At 42.9% G+C, this 17,449-nt stretch overlaps 1 long non-coding RNA gene across 2 annotated transcripts; it reads right to left on the bottom strand.

Annotated features, from left to right (window-relative positions):
* Window positions 1–12,964: 12,964 nt before the first annotated feature.
* Window positions 12,965–16,854, bottom strand: LOC120441105. Of its 2 annotated transcripts, XR_005613776.1 has the most exons (4): window positions 16,745–16,854; window positions 16,320–16,477; window positions 15,930–16,181; window positions 12,965–13,272 (listed from the first exon to the last, which is right to left on the bottom strand). It is a non-coding gene; the product is annotated as an uncharacterized LOC120441105 (long non-coding RNA). The 2 variants fall into 2 exon arrangements; XR_005613774.1 differs by having other exon boundaries at window positions 15,930–16,477.
* Window positions 16,855–17,449: the final 595 nt, after the last annotated feature.

Here is a 17,449-nt window from a genome sequence, read left to right on the forward strand (position 1 = left end):
CTCACAGCACATCCTCAAAGTGTTTACCACTTCACAAAGTCAGAAGTCCACTGAGCTTTCAACGCAGCAGGCTGAGCTTCGACTCCACGTAGGACCTCTCTGCCATGCTCGCTTTTTGAAAGGCCGGCAGGTTCTGACACTGTGAGTGTCTTTTGTGTGTAGTCAGCAGGTATCGTTACATCATTGGGATCCATAAAACGTGTCTGACTCGGAGGTCAGGGTTGGATTCAAACGGCCAGGACGGAACGACGAGCAGAAGATAAAGTAGGAAAAGTGTCTTTCATTAACTGGTGCACACGTGGCCACGCCATCACTAAGAGCACGGCTGTGGTCGGTGTTTAGACCCCGCCTTTCCTTTCTCTGGACTCGGCACAGACGTCCGTACAGCAGCAGCGAGCTGCACAGATCTTCCATCCTCGGTCTGCTCTCTCGTCAGATCATCGCACCTGCATGAATGCAGCTAATGGATCTACTAAGTTCAGAAATTAGCCCAGAACCTGAGCAGCGCTAACAAGGACAGAAATAGAAAAGCTTTCTGCTTCAGCACACACGCAGGTCACAATCCGCCCACACCTCTGTGTGTCTGCGCTAACACAAGTTTCCAGCTCAGCTCATTACACATTTCATTCCTGCTCTCCTTCATCCCACATTTCTGTCTCTATTCCCACTGGATGTTGTTCCCTCGCTCCACACACCACTGATAACAAAGCAATTGAATTCACAGCAAAACACACAACATTCCAACAGCAGCAGCAGCGTATAACTCCAGTCATGAGTTAATGCCAGCTCCGTAATACTCACCTCACATCAGCCAGGAAGATCAGAACCCCCCATCACTGACCCCCCCCCTACCGACTGCCACATCGAGTCCTGGTAAATTTAACAGCTTCAGTACATTTCTGCAGTTCTACAGTATTTCCTTGGCCTCCACCAATAACACACTGCACTGTTAAAATTCAACAAATATTACAAGAAATCATTTTATAAAAAGTAAATGCTAAAGGCAATATGCACTTTTGAATCTGTGAATAGCAGATTTGATTAATTACACCATAAACTGCTGAAACTTTAACACTGTAATGTGTCTTGATGCACGCTCAATCTTCCAGGTAAGGAAATCGAAACAAGTTGATTCTGTTCATCTTTTCAGTGAAACGTTTCATCATCATCTGGTGACTTCTTCAGTCTCAGCTGACTGCAGGTTTCCAACCTTAAAAACAGTACATTTGCACAATGACTTAAACTAGCACCACTAACAATGGGCTGTGAGGTCAGTTCCTTGATTATTAATATGCAAATTCTCATGACCACTGATCAAAGCCCACTGATCAATGGCCATGAGTGCCATTCACACAGTTGGGGAATGACTGCAGTCACAGCATTGTAAGATGGTGAAAGATGTACCCTTAGGCCCCCTCCTCGATTCAGAGATGGTCTTTCCCTTTCATGTAAATGGCCTCCTTGACTCCCTCTCAAACCAGCGTTCCTCCCTGTACAGGATGTGTACATCCTTATCATTCGATGAGTGTCCACTGGCCTGTAGGTGTAAATAGACTGTGGAGTCCTGGCCTGACGAGGTAACTCTTCTGTGGGTTGTTTGGTTTCCCCGATGTATCAATCATCGCAATCCTGCTGGCACTTAACAGCGTACACTATATTACTCTGTTTGTGTCGGGAGACCCGATCCTTGGGGTGGACCATTTTTTGGTGCAGTGTGTTTTAGGATTTAAAGGCCACAGAGACTCAGTGTTTAGAAAAAATGTGTCTCAGCTTTCTGATACTCCTGACACAAATGGGATCACTAACGATCACTCTAAAAATTGTAACATTTACATATACTACACCACTGCCCTGGTTCTCTTATTTTTCAACACCTGCTTGGTTAACATTCATATTCAAAAACAATGACCATTATAAATTTCTTGTAGTCTAGCTATTGCTAAAAAATGAAAAAAGGTTCTCAAACTGCTGAACTCTGAATGAATACGGTGTTGTTCAGTCCTTTGGGACAACTGTAGTGCACAGATCACTCCAAACATTACCAACAAGTTGATTGGCAGTTCTTGGGAGACCGCTGATCATCAGGCTTGTGCTGAATGAAGAGAGAGAGTGATCAAATTCACAAGATAATTTTATGACAAATCATCTCTCCAATTCACCCTTTAAGCAGAAAGCTGGTTTACACCAGCTGTAACCCAGAGGATTCTGCTGTTTGTCACTTTATCTTTGTGTTTAAGCATCACCCAGGAACTTCTGGTGTGTAGGAGTTATGTTTAAAAGCTATGTATTATTTTAGTTACAACTCTGTATGTCTGTAGTTGTTTTGAGAACAAACTACACATGGGTAGGTAGAAACTGATGATCTGTGTTGTAGACAGTAATCAGTTCTGAGGCCACAGAACTTGTGACAAATAGAGAGGGAAGGCTGAGATGGTCTGGATATGTGCAGAGGAGGGATAGTGGATATAGTGAACAATAGATAGTGGATGTTGAAGTTTGAGCTGTTAGGTAGGAGAAAAAGAGGAAATCAAAAAATTAAAACAAACTGGGCTAATACTAATGCTAAAATCTCCATTGGAAGTTCATGATAAATCTCTTTCCACTGTGAAGGTTTTAAATTTGCGCCAAAACATTTGCTGCCTCACCTGTTTGAATAAAGTCATCGGTTGAATAAGACGACTGTAGACCGTGTTGGGCATGCTCTGTTTGAACCACTTTGAAGGTGGGAGCTTTGACTACACCTACACTGGAGGAAAAAAAGTGAAATACAGGAAAACTACTTAGTTCAAAATGAACTGAACTATGATTATGTGATAGTTATGGTTCTTCCATACAGGTGTAAGGCTACTCCAAGTTTCAACCTGCCAGCATCTTTACTATGGTGAGAACAAGAATCCATGTTGCTCATCAAAGTGAGTGAAGTGGCGAGCACAGACTGATTTCATAAGATGTACAAAACAAGAATCCCAATGTTCGAAGGCCTGCTTGAAACATATCTGAACAAAAATTTGCAAGAATTTTTCGGAAGGAAGAGATGAATTCTGGAATACTTTTGTTTTAACTCAGACGTGCAGCAAAATATTCCTCCCAAAGGGTTCTGCCGTTTCTCTACATGGTCAAACCCTAAAGGTTAACTTCTCTTTGGTTTAACCAGCGCATGTCACTTACCTAACAGTTACTCTTTTTCATCAGTTCTGAATCCTTCTTTAACTCCATTCCCATAAATGCGAAAGATTATACTTTATTATAATGTCTGTACACCATGATAAGCATTGTATGAAAAGGGAAAGAAAAATCAAATATGTTAGAATAACAAATTATCTTAATGTGTTTAAATGTGTCTCAGCTACCAAACTCAGCTAAATTCCTCTTCCGGTGCGGGGTCCACGCCAGCCTCGTCCCAGGCAGACGAGGAGGAGCCTCCTATCCCCGTCTCGTCCCTTCACTGGGCCCACCACATCCCAGCCCAGCTCAAATTCTGTACTGGAGTCTCTCACACGATGCCACCGTGACTCCCCTCGTGTCATCGCCTTGTAAGTAAACAAATTGGGGCCAGAACCATCATGGCAACCTGGCCTGGCTTATAGCCATGGCGACCCTATCCCAACACGGCTGCACCCGGTGAACAGTGGAGTCTACTCACAAATGCAGGCAGAGGTATACCTCTGCCCTGCTATCAATCACACACGTTGTTGCCTACTGTCGCAGTTCCTGCTGTTGGGACTGGGTCACCACGTCACGCTGACCGGTCTGTCTCTAGATGAGGCATCGCACTCCACCATCAGGCAGCGGGTCCCTCTTTTTCCACCTGGCCTTACTGCATTCCTCTTCATATCTGGGGCCTCTCTCCTCCCAGTGCTCAGCATTTATTTAAACAGAATAAAATCATGCAAATAACAAACACTCAAATAAATACTTAAAATCAGAATAAAACCAATATAAAAGATAAATACAAATTTGCACTGTGTGACATGAAGAACTGATACGAGATGAGCATATTTTACTTTTGCTCCACAGTCTTTTCTCAGAATCTAAGCAGCTCAGCTCTTACATCAGACTAAAGACATATCTTTTATGTTTGGGATCAAATTGAAAACCAAAGCCATGTAACTGAAAGAAATAAATAAAATCAAATTCTGTTTTTAAGTAGTAGACACTTGATGTGCAAAATAGTTGAAGTTGGTCAAAAATAATAAGTTGAACTTACTCAAATGGAAGAAAATGTTACATGAACTTAAGTTAGGACTGTTTTCTTTACTTTATTTAATTACTTTGAGAGTTTGGATGCACGCAGTGGTCAGAAGGACCCATGCTGATCATGAGGTTTCTACAGAGGTGCCTGCAGCCTCTTAGCAGGCTTTTCTGTGAGGTCTGAGTCCTGCTTTCATTAAAAATGATTTGAGATGACGCCTCATCATTCAGGAAAGGCTGCATTCACTGTGACACGCTGACTGTGAGTCGATGGCAGTGCTCATGAATCAGGAGCGAAGAACCCAAAAACAACAAATATTCTGTGTGACGAGGATGCAGAGTCACAGATGTGTAAGGTATATGAGGGATGAGAAACAGCAAATGATGCAGAAATAACAGATGTGCAAAAAGCAGCCAAAAATACAAACAGCCCAAAGAGCTCGTGTTTGGTGTCTACAAGAAGATTCACAAAGTTTGTGCGTTCTTTTAGATCCAGGCTGCACACACACGGGAATAAACACAGCACGACTGAATTCAGGACTTTTATTTCGTTATCACCAGATTCGTCCAGAATCCAACAGACCGAGCCTGACTTTGAAGGCTCAGGTGTATGGAGGACATGCTGTGTCTGCCCCAGTCAGTAGAAACACAGTAGAAGCAGCGTGATGGCAGTACATGATGGAGGAATAAATCAACACCGTGGTTCCATTAGCTTCATGCAGATGGATTAACACTTAGCCTGGAGCTGTAAATCAGGCGTCTGCCTGCGGGGACGTAAACGTGGCATTGTCGCCGCTGACTTATAGTTACACCGATGCAAATACATCCAGTGTCGCTGCTGTCTTCCTTTAATGAGCTGTCTCGATCAATAACTAATTATTACATTTGCATCTCCTCCTTCTCCAGCCCAGATTTTGATTTTCTCTACACTGAACTAAAAACAAGTCCTGCATCATTTGGACACCCGCAAACTCACACACACTCTGTATCCGTGCATGTCCATGGCAGGATAAAGTTAGGATACACTGGAGATATGGATGTTTAACATCAGTTTGAACAATGCTGGGAGATTCAAATAACATAACTAAACAATGAAAGTGAAGAAAACACTGACACAGGTGTATCTTCAGGTGCACGTGATCAGAACTTTGTTACTCAGCATTGTGAAGGAGGCTTCTTCTGTTTAAACCTGAGGTTTCTTGGTTGGTGTGATCCTGACTGTTAAAGACAGAGTGAACACAGACGTGAGATCAAAAGAGCTGTCTGAGACCTTCAGATTCAAAAAGATCTCAACAGAATTAGAAATCAGACTTTCCACTGTCCAGACAATAGTCTGCCGTCAACATGGTCTGACTGTCCATGCACATGACAGCAGAGACTAGAATAAAGTTGTCTGGCAGATAAAAGTTAATTATCTGGACACCAGAACAGAGGACATGTTTGGCATGAAACAAATACAGCAGGAAATGATCCTCACACCAGCTGTGAAGCATGAAGGAAGTGGAAGTGACACGGTTTGGGGTGCTTTGCTGAGGAGGGACCTGGCAAGCCCACCGTCATCGAATCCACCATGAACTCTACTGCGTATCAGTAGGAGTATTCATTGGAGCTGTGACTTATGGAAAGCACCTCTGCAGGAGAAGCAGACTGAGTGCTGTGTGGCGGATCCAAACACAGGAGAGCCATCTTCTGAGGGATTTAAGCAAAATGCAGAAAGGAAAAACCCAACATCCAAAAGGGGAAACTGAGAAACATAAAGATAGAGAACACACTGGCTTGAGTATAGGACTAAAAGAAAAGAAAAAATCCCACTGAGGTAAGAGCTAATGGGAGGACAGCGAGTATTTATACGCAGAAGGTAATCAGGGAAGTGAAAACAGCTGGGAGAAGGAGACACAGGGAAGCGCGCAGACATACAAGCTGAATACACAAGGTTAGACACAAGAGAACAAGACACACACAGAAGAGTTCACCTCTAAAGCAACCAAGAACAAAACTAAAAACACGAAAGCAGAATACATACAGCAAATATGAATATTACACACAAACAGAGACATCCTGGAGCGTGACATAATGTATCTGCTCCATGCCAGCTTATACTGTGTTTAAAGAGATGTTCCTGTGAAGAATAAAATACTTCATAATCTAAAACCAACATTTTCAGAATGATGGAGAGAAAAATCACAGAGAAGTAAAAGAAAGGCATCTGGGCTGCAGGACTGCAAGACTCTGACGGGGCTTATGGTGTTTACATTCAGCATAATCATTAGGCTGCACAGCCACATCTGTCACAGCTGGCTGCCGTCACACACACACTTGTACGTTTTATATCTTAGTGAGGACATCTCAGTGACATAATGCTTTCCTGAACAGTAACCCTGACACTAAAACCACATTTTGAGCCTTAAAAATGCCTTCAAACTTGTGAGGAACAAGATTTGGGATGGTTGGTCCCCACAAGTATAGTAAGTTTCTGGTCCTCACAAAGATGTACACACACACACACACACACATACACACGTACACACACGTGGTACCTCTTGTTTACCCTCATAACACTGTGTTGTAAATCGATTGTGAGTATCGATTAACAAAAACAACACAAACAATGCACATGTAACACACACACACACACACAGAGTGTGTACATGTACTGTACAGTGTGTGCTGTCACACATGCTCAGATGATCCAACACAAACACCTGCATTCAGGCGGCTGTCTCTCGCCCTCCCTCTCTCTCTGCTTCCATCTGCTGCATGCTGACACGGGCTTAGCATGAGTTGCATTTAACCCAGTCGTCCCGGTGTGTGTGTGTGTGTGTGTGTGTGTGTGTGTGTCAGCACTCCATCCACGACTAATAACCCTGCATGATATTAAAGCAGCAGATGGAAAGAGGAAATCTACAAAGACTAAGGCAGTCGGTAATTATCAGGAGAAATATCTGCTCAGGACATCATCATCATCATCATCATCATCATCATGAGCCAATCAAACGTCTTGGACCTGCTGATGGATGCCATCATACGCTGAAACATCCATGTGTAACAGTAACGAGGCTGCTGTGGGTCTGACACAAACTTCCTACTGTAAAGTTCATTTAAACTAAAACTCGTGGCTTTGTCCACAGGCCACGCCCCCCACTCTACACATGTGTTTGCATGCATACTGGTGCATATCTACGGGCCGATGCCTCCTGTCAGGTGGTGTCCACGGTGTGTTAAGGTGTGTCTGCTGCCACATCTTCAGTCCAACTCATTAATGTGTGAGTGCTTTAATGACGGTGCCGTGCCGGGCCTTCGGGCCAGTACCGGAGCTGCCAGGCACTCACAAAACTTTTCCAGACATCCAACATCCTGATGTGTGGATATTTCAGTGACAGTAGTGCAGCGAAGAAGATCACTTATTCTTCCAATTCAGATATTTTTCCCTCTGAGGTGTAACGACAGGATGTGGGAGCTCATCAGGTCACACTGGACTGTTTGCTGCAGATGAGTCACAACAAAGTTTGTTTCCCCTGAGCCGTGCTGACTCTCTGCACGTCTTTGTGTTTTCACAACATTCACTTTATGAGCTATAGATTCAGGAAGGTCAAATCAGAGTAATTGTCACACACACGCTAACTGTCACACACACAGTCCCTCTGAGGAGGGCAAGCATCAGCTGAGAGCAGCGGACTGCACAGATCAGCCGCGAATGTGTGAGTGTTTGTGTTTGTATGTGTGTGTAAGTGTTTGTGTGTGTGTGTCTAGCTGGCTGTGCTGTCACCTGCTCCTGATGCAACACATGCTGCTGGACTCTGAGGTGTCCACTGAACCTGGTCTCTGCAGCTGTATGGTCCAAAGGTGCATGAGGAGCGTGAGGAGGTGACACTGGGTTTGGTAGGCAGAGTCACAGAAGGTTCTGGTCCCACTTAATAATAATAAAGTGCTGCAGAAGAACAGAATAAGTGATGAGGAGTCAGAGGTGTTCCTCAGGGTCAGGCTCCTGCTCCGTTTCAGAGCACGTTTATGGATGACGTCCATCAGACTGTGGTAACTGCAGCAGCCTCTCTGCGGACTGTCAGCTGGTATTTTATTTCTTGTCACTGTAGCATTAAAGCGTCAGTGCTTGTTTGTTCCTCAGCTAAACTGTAATTTTATAATTTTAGTGATTCAAGATCATAATAACAGTTCCTTGAGTCAGTGCTGCAGTTTAATAAGTAAAGGACACGAGTACATGTTGTCTGACACTAACCACACATTAACCTGTGTGATTAACCCCCTCACAGATGGACTGTTGGTCATAAGTGGATAAATATTTATCTGGTGATAAACCGTTCTGTGTTTATGCATGAGGAGAACCTGAGGACAGAAGGCATGGGGCGGTTGTTGTTCTGCACAGAACCAGCGTCAGTATGGCGGATGGCGGTGGGACTGATCCATATCCTGCTGTGAGCTGAATAGAGCCACTCGTGTTCAGACTGGAGGGAATACTGATGTACCTGTTCACACCTGATCTCACCTGCACACAGACAAGTTAGATGAGGAAGAAAAATCAGCTTCATTCTTGCTGCACAACACTGGATTCTGCAATTTTATATCTGGAAGCAGAAAAACTCAGAGGAATGCAGCGATTCCACAATTTAAGTGCCTCAAACCTAAAAAAAACCCTTCGACCTTTAATTTGAAAGGGTTTCCTGATTTTTACTCACAAAATTCTCTTTACTTTGAAAAGAAAGACTTTCCTGGTTCAACCGGCTCTCATTAACCATTCCCGAGCTTTTTAAATCTTATGAAATCCTGGAGCCGTTTTTTAGTAAATGTACTGTTGCTGTGAGGCCACACCCATTAAAGCAGCCTCATTACAACATCATTTTACTCTGATTACTTTCATTATGTGATGGGAGTAACTCTTTCGGCATCTGTGAGAGTTTAAAGCTCAGATGTGTGAAATGTGTCTGCTGCTGAGAAGAATCCACTGAAGTTTGAGGGCAGTTTCTCTGCCTTCACTGAAGTCCTGTTTGCTCCCACTCATTGCTGGTTTTACTGCTGGCTGTGGAAATCATGCACACTGAGCCGGATCCTTCTTATCTGCGTCCATACATGTGTGAACACCAGAACCGGCTCAGCCTTCACTCTCACAGCACCTTACAGAGGTCTGTGTTAAGACGCAGTGATGAAGAAAGGCTTTGAATGACCTACAGCAGGAGCTGAAGCTCAGCCTCGGTGCGGGCTAGCTTCTAGAGCCTGCTGTGTTCGTTCTGCACATGATCCAGATGTTGTTTCATTTCAGTGACTGCTTCTGATTATAACGTTTAAAGGGGTGCTGAGTGTAGTTCAGCTGTCACAGAGGTTTGAAGCACCTCACAGGTGGGCTAACACCCACCTTTGACCCTCACAAACACTTTTAAGAAGCAGGAACGTGTTGGTGACACACAACAGCAGCAGCTGCGTTCAGCTGAGCGCAACACATCAGTGAAAGAGGATGCTCTTTGACTGACACTGTGTTGGTGAGAGGACGTTATTACTGCATATGTTGCAAAACAGTTTCTATGCAGAGAATGCATCACTTTAACTGGAAACATGGTCATTGCACAATAAGAAGACTCCCACAGTAATCACACAGACAGGCTCGGTCACAGCGTTTTCCTCACAACATTTAAAAACGGATAATTTTACATGTGCACAGAGCGGCTGCATTTGTTTTAGCTTTGTAGATATCAGATAGATACAAATAAAACGGAGATGATATTAATGTCTAAAGACTGTTTTCAGTGATTATCGAGGTCACACACTGGAAGTAAAACCAGATCCATGCTGTCACTGTGAAACTGTCACATGATCAAACATTCCAGAGTTTATTAGTTTCATCATATTTTCAGTAAAAGCTCACAGAAACAGGGAACATCCAGTAAGGGGAAATTCACATTTGCAGATGTTGTTGGAGTGTGTGTGTGTGTGTGTGTGTGGGTGTGTGTCTGTGCACTTGTGTGTGCGTCGGCTTAGAATTCCTGACTTTAGAAGTCTGTGTGCATGTTTATACATCATTGTGGGGACAGAAAATTGACATGTCACTATACTTGTGGGAACCACCGGCGTTTATGGGGGCCAAATGTCCATTCCAACGAGTTTGAACACATGTTTGAGACTCAAAATGTACTATAACCCAAGGGTTAGGGATAGCCAGTCATTTTTGAGGGTTAGGGGTGAGGGAGAGCATTATGTCAATTAGATGTGCTCACTGAAATAAAAAGTGTCAACTCGAGTGTGTGTGTGTGTGTGTGTGTGTGTGTGTGTGTGTGTGTGTGTGTGTGTGTGTGTGTGTGTGTGTGTGTGTGTGTGGGTCTGTCTGTGTGTGTGCGTGTGTGTGTCAGATGCTTCTCCCATCCATCCCTCAGTCCTCCGGCTGACCCTTGATCCTCTCGACCCAGAGAGATAAAAGGCTGATGGAGGAATGGTGGAGCAATATAAAGACCTTCCCTTGACACCTCCTCCTGATCCTCCTGCCTCACACTACATTGTTTTCTCTTCTCCCACATCCTCTGCTGTCTCCTCCTGCACCTCCTTTGTTACTAAACATTCTGTCCTGATGGCATTTTCACAAACACACCTCCTCATCCCTCAGCAGGTTTAGCTAACTCAGCTAGCTCTGATGTAATGTGAGTGAATGTGAATGAACTTCAGCCTGCTGCACGCCGCATGAGCTGATTACGGAGCTCTGACCTCCGTGTACTTTCACTTTGAGTTTGTACTGCTCTTTATTAGGCTCGTGCATGTTTACGAGACTCCGGCAAATCTAAATAACTCGACTCGAGCTTTCACTCTGCCTTTGGCACTCATATATTTCTCACACTGGGTGGAGTGGCTGTGGCTCATCTGCAAGTTGGAAGGTTGGTGGTTCGATCCTTGGCTGCTCCAGTGTACATGCCATCTATCTAAGTATCTTTGACATGATGCTGAACCCTGCGTTGCTCCTGATGTCTACATCACTGGAGCGTGAGTGTGTGAATGAGACATGAAGCAGAATAACTTCATATAAGAATATAAGTCTATTAAACACAGCAGGTTAATTTCTGTTATCATCTGCCTTTGAATGACCTTTGGTCTGCAGCAGTTTGTTGATAAGAGACATTAATAACATGTTTTTATAGCTTTTTCAGATGCGACCACATCTCCTGTCACTGGGCAAGGAGATGTGGTCAAGACACTGGGCAGTGACAGCTGAACATGTTTATGCTGAATGAATATATAGTAACAATAAATGTAGGTTTAATAAAGTAGAGTAACAGAGTAATAATGAACTGCAGTATAAACTGTGCAGTAAAAACTGAAGTGATTCCCACAGTGGTCGTCTGACAGCAGGATTATACCAATCCAACCGGCTGATGTAGCATCCACGTGGATCCCATCGGTTGACCATCACTGTTATAGTGTTTGAACTTTTGTTTGATTCAGATATAAAAATCAATGCAAACACACCCCAGCCTAGTGTGTAATCAATATGGCACTCCAACGTGTGCCATTTACAGACTGCACACAGCCCTGTGCCCACCGCCAGTAGGAAGCATGCTAAATGCCTTGCTCAAGGGCACTTCTTGAGGTCGTTGTAATTCACCTTCCAGAGGAGACTGATAGCTTATCAGAGGCCAAGGTCTTACATGGCAGCTGAAGGTGCTCCTGATAATCCAATCAGCAGGTGTGATGACAAAAACGCCGTTTGCTTAGGTGAAGTGGACTCGTGGCCTTTTCAAGGGCTAAAGCACACACCGAGCTAAATGTCACTACAAGCGCTGTAATTAGAGAGCGAACAGGGCAGAGTGATCTTACCATCAGGTTTTTAGTGGAAAATAAAACCCTGTAGTGTAAAATACTGGACCGATTTCAGCCTTTAAGTCTCTGGAATCACATCAAGTTCTCTCATCTTCACCATAAGAATGAGTTAACGGCCTCACCTGTGAGTGTTCAGACTGAAAATCACCTCAGGGGGCTGTTGTAGTTCGGGCTTGTTGCTACAGACTGTAGATGAAGTGATCAAATTCAAACCAAGGAGTTTATCTTTAAAGCTTATCAAATGCTACACAGCAGCTCCACACAGAATTTCGCATCTCTGAAAGATGAGTCATGTTTTTGTACCTCTCGGTGTTCTACCAGGTGTAAGCTAGAACATAATAATACAAAAGTCACAGTAACTCAGAAAGCTGGGTCAAAAGAGACCATGACAAGAGCCTAAAACTGTGAGTGAGCGCCTCACCAAGGCAGCCTGGAGGCTACCACAAGAAAATAGTTTTTAAAAAGTCTGCATGTCCATATTTGAGCTTCAGCCAACCACAAAAAATCTGGAATGTGGGATGAGCTACCACACTCTGTCATGTGCACTATGAAAAGCATCCAACCAGCCATCTTCTTCTGCCTATCCAAAATTAGGTTTCGTGGCTAAGATGTAAGCAGGTATTTTCCTGGTGGAGTCCTTGTGACCAGGTATTTCCAGACCTTGCAGAGCTTTCAAATGAGTGTCTATGGGACTCAACATGGATCTGCAAATACCTGTACAGAGAGGGATTGGACTTCTACTGTGATGTCATTTCTTTATTTGGATGAAGCAGTCTGTCTGCATATGCTCTCAGTCATCCAGGTCATGGTAGTCTCCAGAGCTTCAAAAGAACTTCAAAACCTGTAGTACTGGACTTTTAAAATTTTAATTAAAAAAATAAAGAGGTCCAGTCACCTTCTTTTCAAGCTCTTAAGGCTTGAATGACACAGTGACTTCATATCAAACTACTGAAAGACCCTGGAAGCCGTGCTGTCTGAGGGGTCTGCAGCCTCCAGCCTGAAACACAGCAGCTGTTGGGTCATTCTGATGAAGACAGAGCTGGTCATGTTGTCAGAGAGATCGTAGTGTTCTTCTTCCTTGCTTTTAGGCTCTGACAGGTGCAAAGGACACGGGGGCTGATGGGTGAGGCCACAGAGGACTGTCAGAGTTCAGATACATCAGCTGCGCTGTATTCATCTCCAGTAAAGTGCATGGCGGTCGTGTTTTTCTTGGACAGTCAGCAGTATTATGTTCAGACTGGCATGTAGTGAGTGCTTCTGCTTCCACACCACCTGCAACAACAGTAGTAAGGTTAAAGGCCAGATGGACCTTACACATTTCACCTTAAATGTCAGTACCATAGTTTTGTTGGGGTGCTGTGGTGATGATCTTTGACCTACTTGTGCTTGGTTACTTGTAATGTTGACTCTAATAGACTCTGGTACTGAATTTTTTGAACTCCTCTACCAGCATTAGTCCTAGCACTGCGCCTAAGTCCGTAGCTTGGATGCAGAGCACCACCGCCGAAAAAGGCTTCCCTTCTCTCTGGCAAGATCAGTGTACATTGGCCAGCTGTTTTTCTGAGACCCATAAAACGCTGCGTATAGGCAGATAGCACAAGTTTCATAAGAGAGGCTGTCCTTAATGGACGAGCTACAACAAATCTCCTGAGCCTCACCTGTCACCTTTAACTGGAGCATTATACCCCAAACCTACTGCAGCCAATGTAGCACAGTAGCTAAAGTCAGTATCAACATTGGCCTCTGATACAGGACCAAGCAACTGTTCTTACTGAAGTCAAACAGTGAAACAGAAGCTGGTGCATCAGAAGTTATAGCACCAGAACTTTGATTTCATTTTCAGCTCCATCTCCCTAGCTCTCACACATCTGCCTCCAGCTTTAGAGAAACGTGGAAGACCCTATGAAAATGAATTTGCCACTTTAATCTTGGTGCTGGAAACACCTCATTAATCATTTTTTAAAAATGTCATCTATCAGGTGTACACTTGCTACAGAACAATGAACGCTGTTTTTTCTGACTAGAAGAATGGACTCTTACCCGGTTCAGAGTTCTTTGGTTTCCATTATTAATTTGGGAAAACAAGTTTGAGTATTTTTGAATGTTATCAGCACACTGAATGGCCATTATCAGTTGTTATCAGTTCCATAAATACTGCCATTAATTCTTCTACTAGTAGGCAGTTATTGGTGGTAGTTTTGCAATGCTGAACAGCAACCTTATTTGGCTAAATTTAGGCACCAAAGTACTCTAATTTCAAACCAACTTAATTAGAAATAATGATGACCCTTCATATCTCAGTGTTAAGCACATCACAAGTCTGCGAGATATTTATTTTACTCTCTGTAACCACAACCCTATGCTGCATGGATTTCACTGCACAACTGTTGGCGGTCTCCTTCACCACTTGGGTTGTTATTGCCATATGGGACTAATAACAGCAGATAATGGGCTGATAGTATCAGAATATGATGGGTTAGGACATTTCCACAACGAGTTTAAGAAGAACTTCATGAATGGGGCTAAGCCATGCAATCACAGAATCAAGCTCAGCTTTGTATCTCCAGTTCCAGCAGTCAAACAAAAGGTTAGGTGTGACCTACAGGCTGCTCTTATCAAAGCTGCATGTGTATATTAGTACAAGAGGTCCAAGCTGAACCACCCAAAGGCTTTTAGATTTTATGGAAGGTAATCATTTTACTACCAAATTATTGTCTTATTTAATGTTTGATTTTTGCTCTTGCAGGGTTATAAAGCCAGTGATCCAAGTCCTTAGTGTTTTCATGTGACTGATTCGTGTCCTAAACCTGAGATGGCACAATAGAAAAACATTTTAGAGTTTTTAGCACAAACAGCAGCATTGTCCTGTGTTGTTCTACTGTATGAATCACACCTTCCAAGTAAATCTTGAGGTCACCGAATACAAAGTCTCAGTTATTTATAACCTTCCTCTCTGATACCAGCAGCACCCAGTCAGCAGGTTGCTTGACAAGTCTGACGGCCTGTAGATTAAAACTAAAACCTAAAACTAAAGGGGATTCGTTCACAAGCTCTAAAACGTCATGCTACAATTCAAAATATACTTTAAATGTATATATATTTATATATATATATTTTTTTAAAGTAGCAGAACAGTGATATTTGTTCAAAATTTCTGATGTTTGGCTGCTGCTACACAAACTTTCACAGAGGTACATGAACTTCTGCACAAACGTTTTTGTTAGAGAAAATGATTGAGGTCGGTTATCAGTAATCCAGACTAAGAAGACAGTAACCACCACTGCAGTGTTTACTGTCACGGTCCTGGGTCACTGACCCAGTGTTTTGTGTTATTATTAATCGTTGATTTCATTATGATGTGTCATTGCTAGTCTCTTGGTTTTTGTTTCTGTATTCCTAGCTCCCTAAGTTCTGTAGTATCTCCTGATTTCCAGTCTTAGGTTTTGTTTATATGCCTTCCCTCTGTTCAGTGTTATGCCTACTCGGTGCCTTTTTCATGTCTCTATATCTCAGTGTCAGGTCCGCATCTCTGTGTTATGCTTCCTGTTTTACTTTGACAGTCTGTGTCCTAGGTCGGTGTGTTCTGCTTTGCTTCCTTTGTCTCGTTAGGTGTGATTTGTCCCAGCTGTGTTACCACCTGTTCCCCATCTTGTCGTTGTCCTGGCGGTGTATTTAAGACCTGTGTTTCTCAGTTGTTGTGTTGTACCCTCACTGTGCTGTGTTTTTTCCTCTAAGTGCCCTTGTGCTCTTGTCCCTAGTTTCCAGGTTTCTAGCTTTCTAGCTTCTCAGTGTTTAGTTATTAGGTTTGTTTTTTCATTGTTGCTCACTTTCTCACAAACTTAACCATCAACAGGCAACAAATGCAACATCAAGATTTTCCTTGTCAGACATTTCAAACGCCAGTTTTTTCGTATATACAACAAGTTTACCAAGTACTGATCTTCAGAGTGAGACCGGATACAGAAATCTTTGCAGGCAGACAGCAGTGTGTCTTGTTTTGCTCCACAGTGGAGGTTTTCAGAGGATATCCTTGCAGATCGAAGAGCACATGTTGGCTCTGCTGGGAAACTCCACATGGGTTCAGTTCCACAAGTAAGGAATCCATAAGAACCACAACACATCCTTAGGAAAAGGGTCTTTCTTCCTGTTGCATGGCAGAGCCCCCTTCATATGTCCGAAGCCTGAAAAAACATTTAATAATATAAACAGTAATGGTCCCAGAGAGGACTGTAATGGGAGCTTCCAGAAGTTCTGTTTAGTTTTTCTTTGTGGTAATATTTCATTTCCCTCCCTCTTGTGTCTGTCCTAACGTGTAACACCTGTGTGAGCTCCAGCTTTGGTCTTCTCTCTCCGCTTGTCGCCTCAGGTTTTCTTCTTCTCTTTCTTCATTACAACAACTATCAGTCTCCTGGGTTCACGTCCTGTATTAAAAACAAGCTTCTGTGTGATACATCCGCTCCATAACATGGCCTGTTCCCTGGAAAATACAACGTATTTATGATGTAAGATAGAGAAATGTTGTTTTGTTTTTCTGCAAAATTACCATGAAATTACTTATATGTTTATTAACAATAATGTAAGTAATAACATGTCTCCTGTAAAAAAATGACCTGCTACTCCGTTATTCTACCTTTGAGTATTTTGTAAGTGACTATAATTTATCTAAAAATAAAAATACATTGAAAATCCATTTAATTACAGAGGAATTACACCTTCAGTTGTGGGCTTTATTATAAAGTGTTACCTGAATTTTTTCTTGTCTGAGCCTTTAATTCTTTGTTTAGCTTGAAACAATGTCCAGGTTGTTAGTTCCCTCCTGTGTTCCCATTCTGTTCCTTCTGACTTGTCTTTGTCTCTTTGTGTCAAAGTCGTTCTTCCTGTTTTATTCAGGTTTCAGGTTTTACTTCCTTTGTTTCATTTGCTTGATCAGTTTCAGCTGTCCCAACAGGTGTTCTCACCTGTTCCCCCTCACTATGTGATGAGTTTGTCTGAGTCTCTCCTTTCTGCTATTCAGGTTCCTACTCTTAAATTGTTTTGGACCTTTTGTAACCTTGTGAGTAATCAGCATTAAAGAAGGATTTTCATATTTTCGTGACACCGCCATCTCTCATCTGGGGGTCATGTTATTGACATGGGGGCAGAGACCATCTACACACTTTCAGCACATTCACAACTGTTTAGTTACCAAACTAGTTCCCAATCATATGTCACTGCATTATTAATTATTAATACAGACACATGTTTGCTTTCTTTACTGAAGTAACATGATCAATATTTCTTCCTTTGTTCCCACTGTGGTTTGTTTTTCCTGGAGAGATAACGTCCAATTTCTTGACTTCTTGACTTAAATATTCATCATGTGCTGAATGGCGACCTTTGACACCCATACAAACAATGAGTTACTGAAGCCAGTAAACACAAAGTAAAATGTCGGTAAAAAAGTAATTAG

Source organism: Oreochromis aureus, linkage group 2 (assembly GCF_013358895.1).
Source record: "Oreochromis aureus strain Israel breed Guangdong linkage group 2, ZZ_aureus, whole genome shotgun sequence".
NCBI classification, from domain to species: Eukaryota; Metazoa; Chordata; class Actinopteri; order Cichliformes; family Cichlidae; genus Oreochromis; species Oreochromis aureus.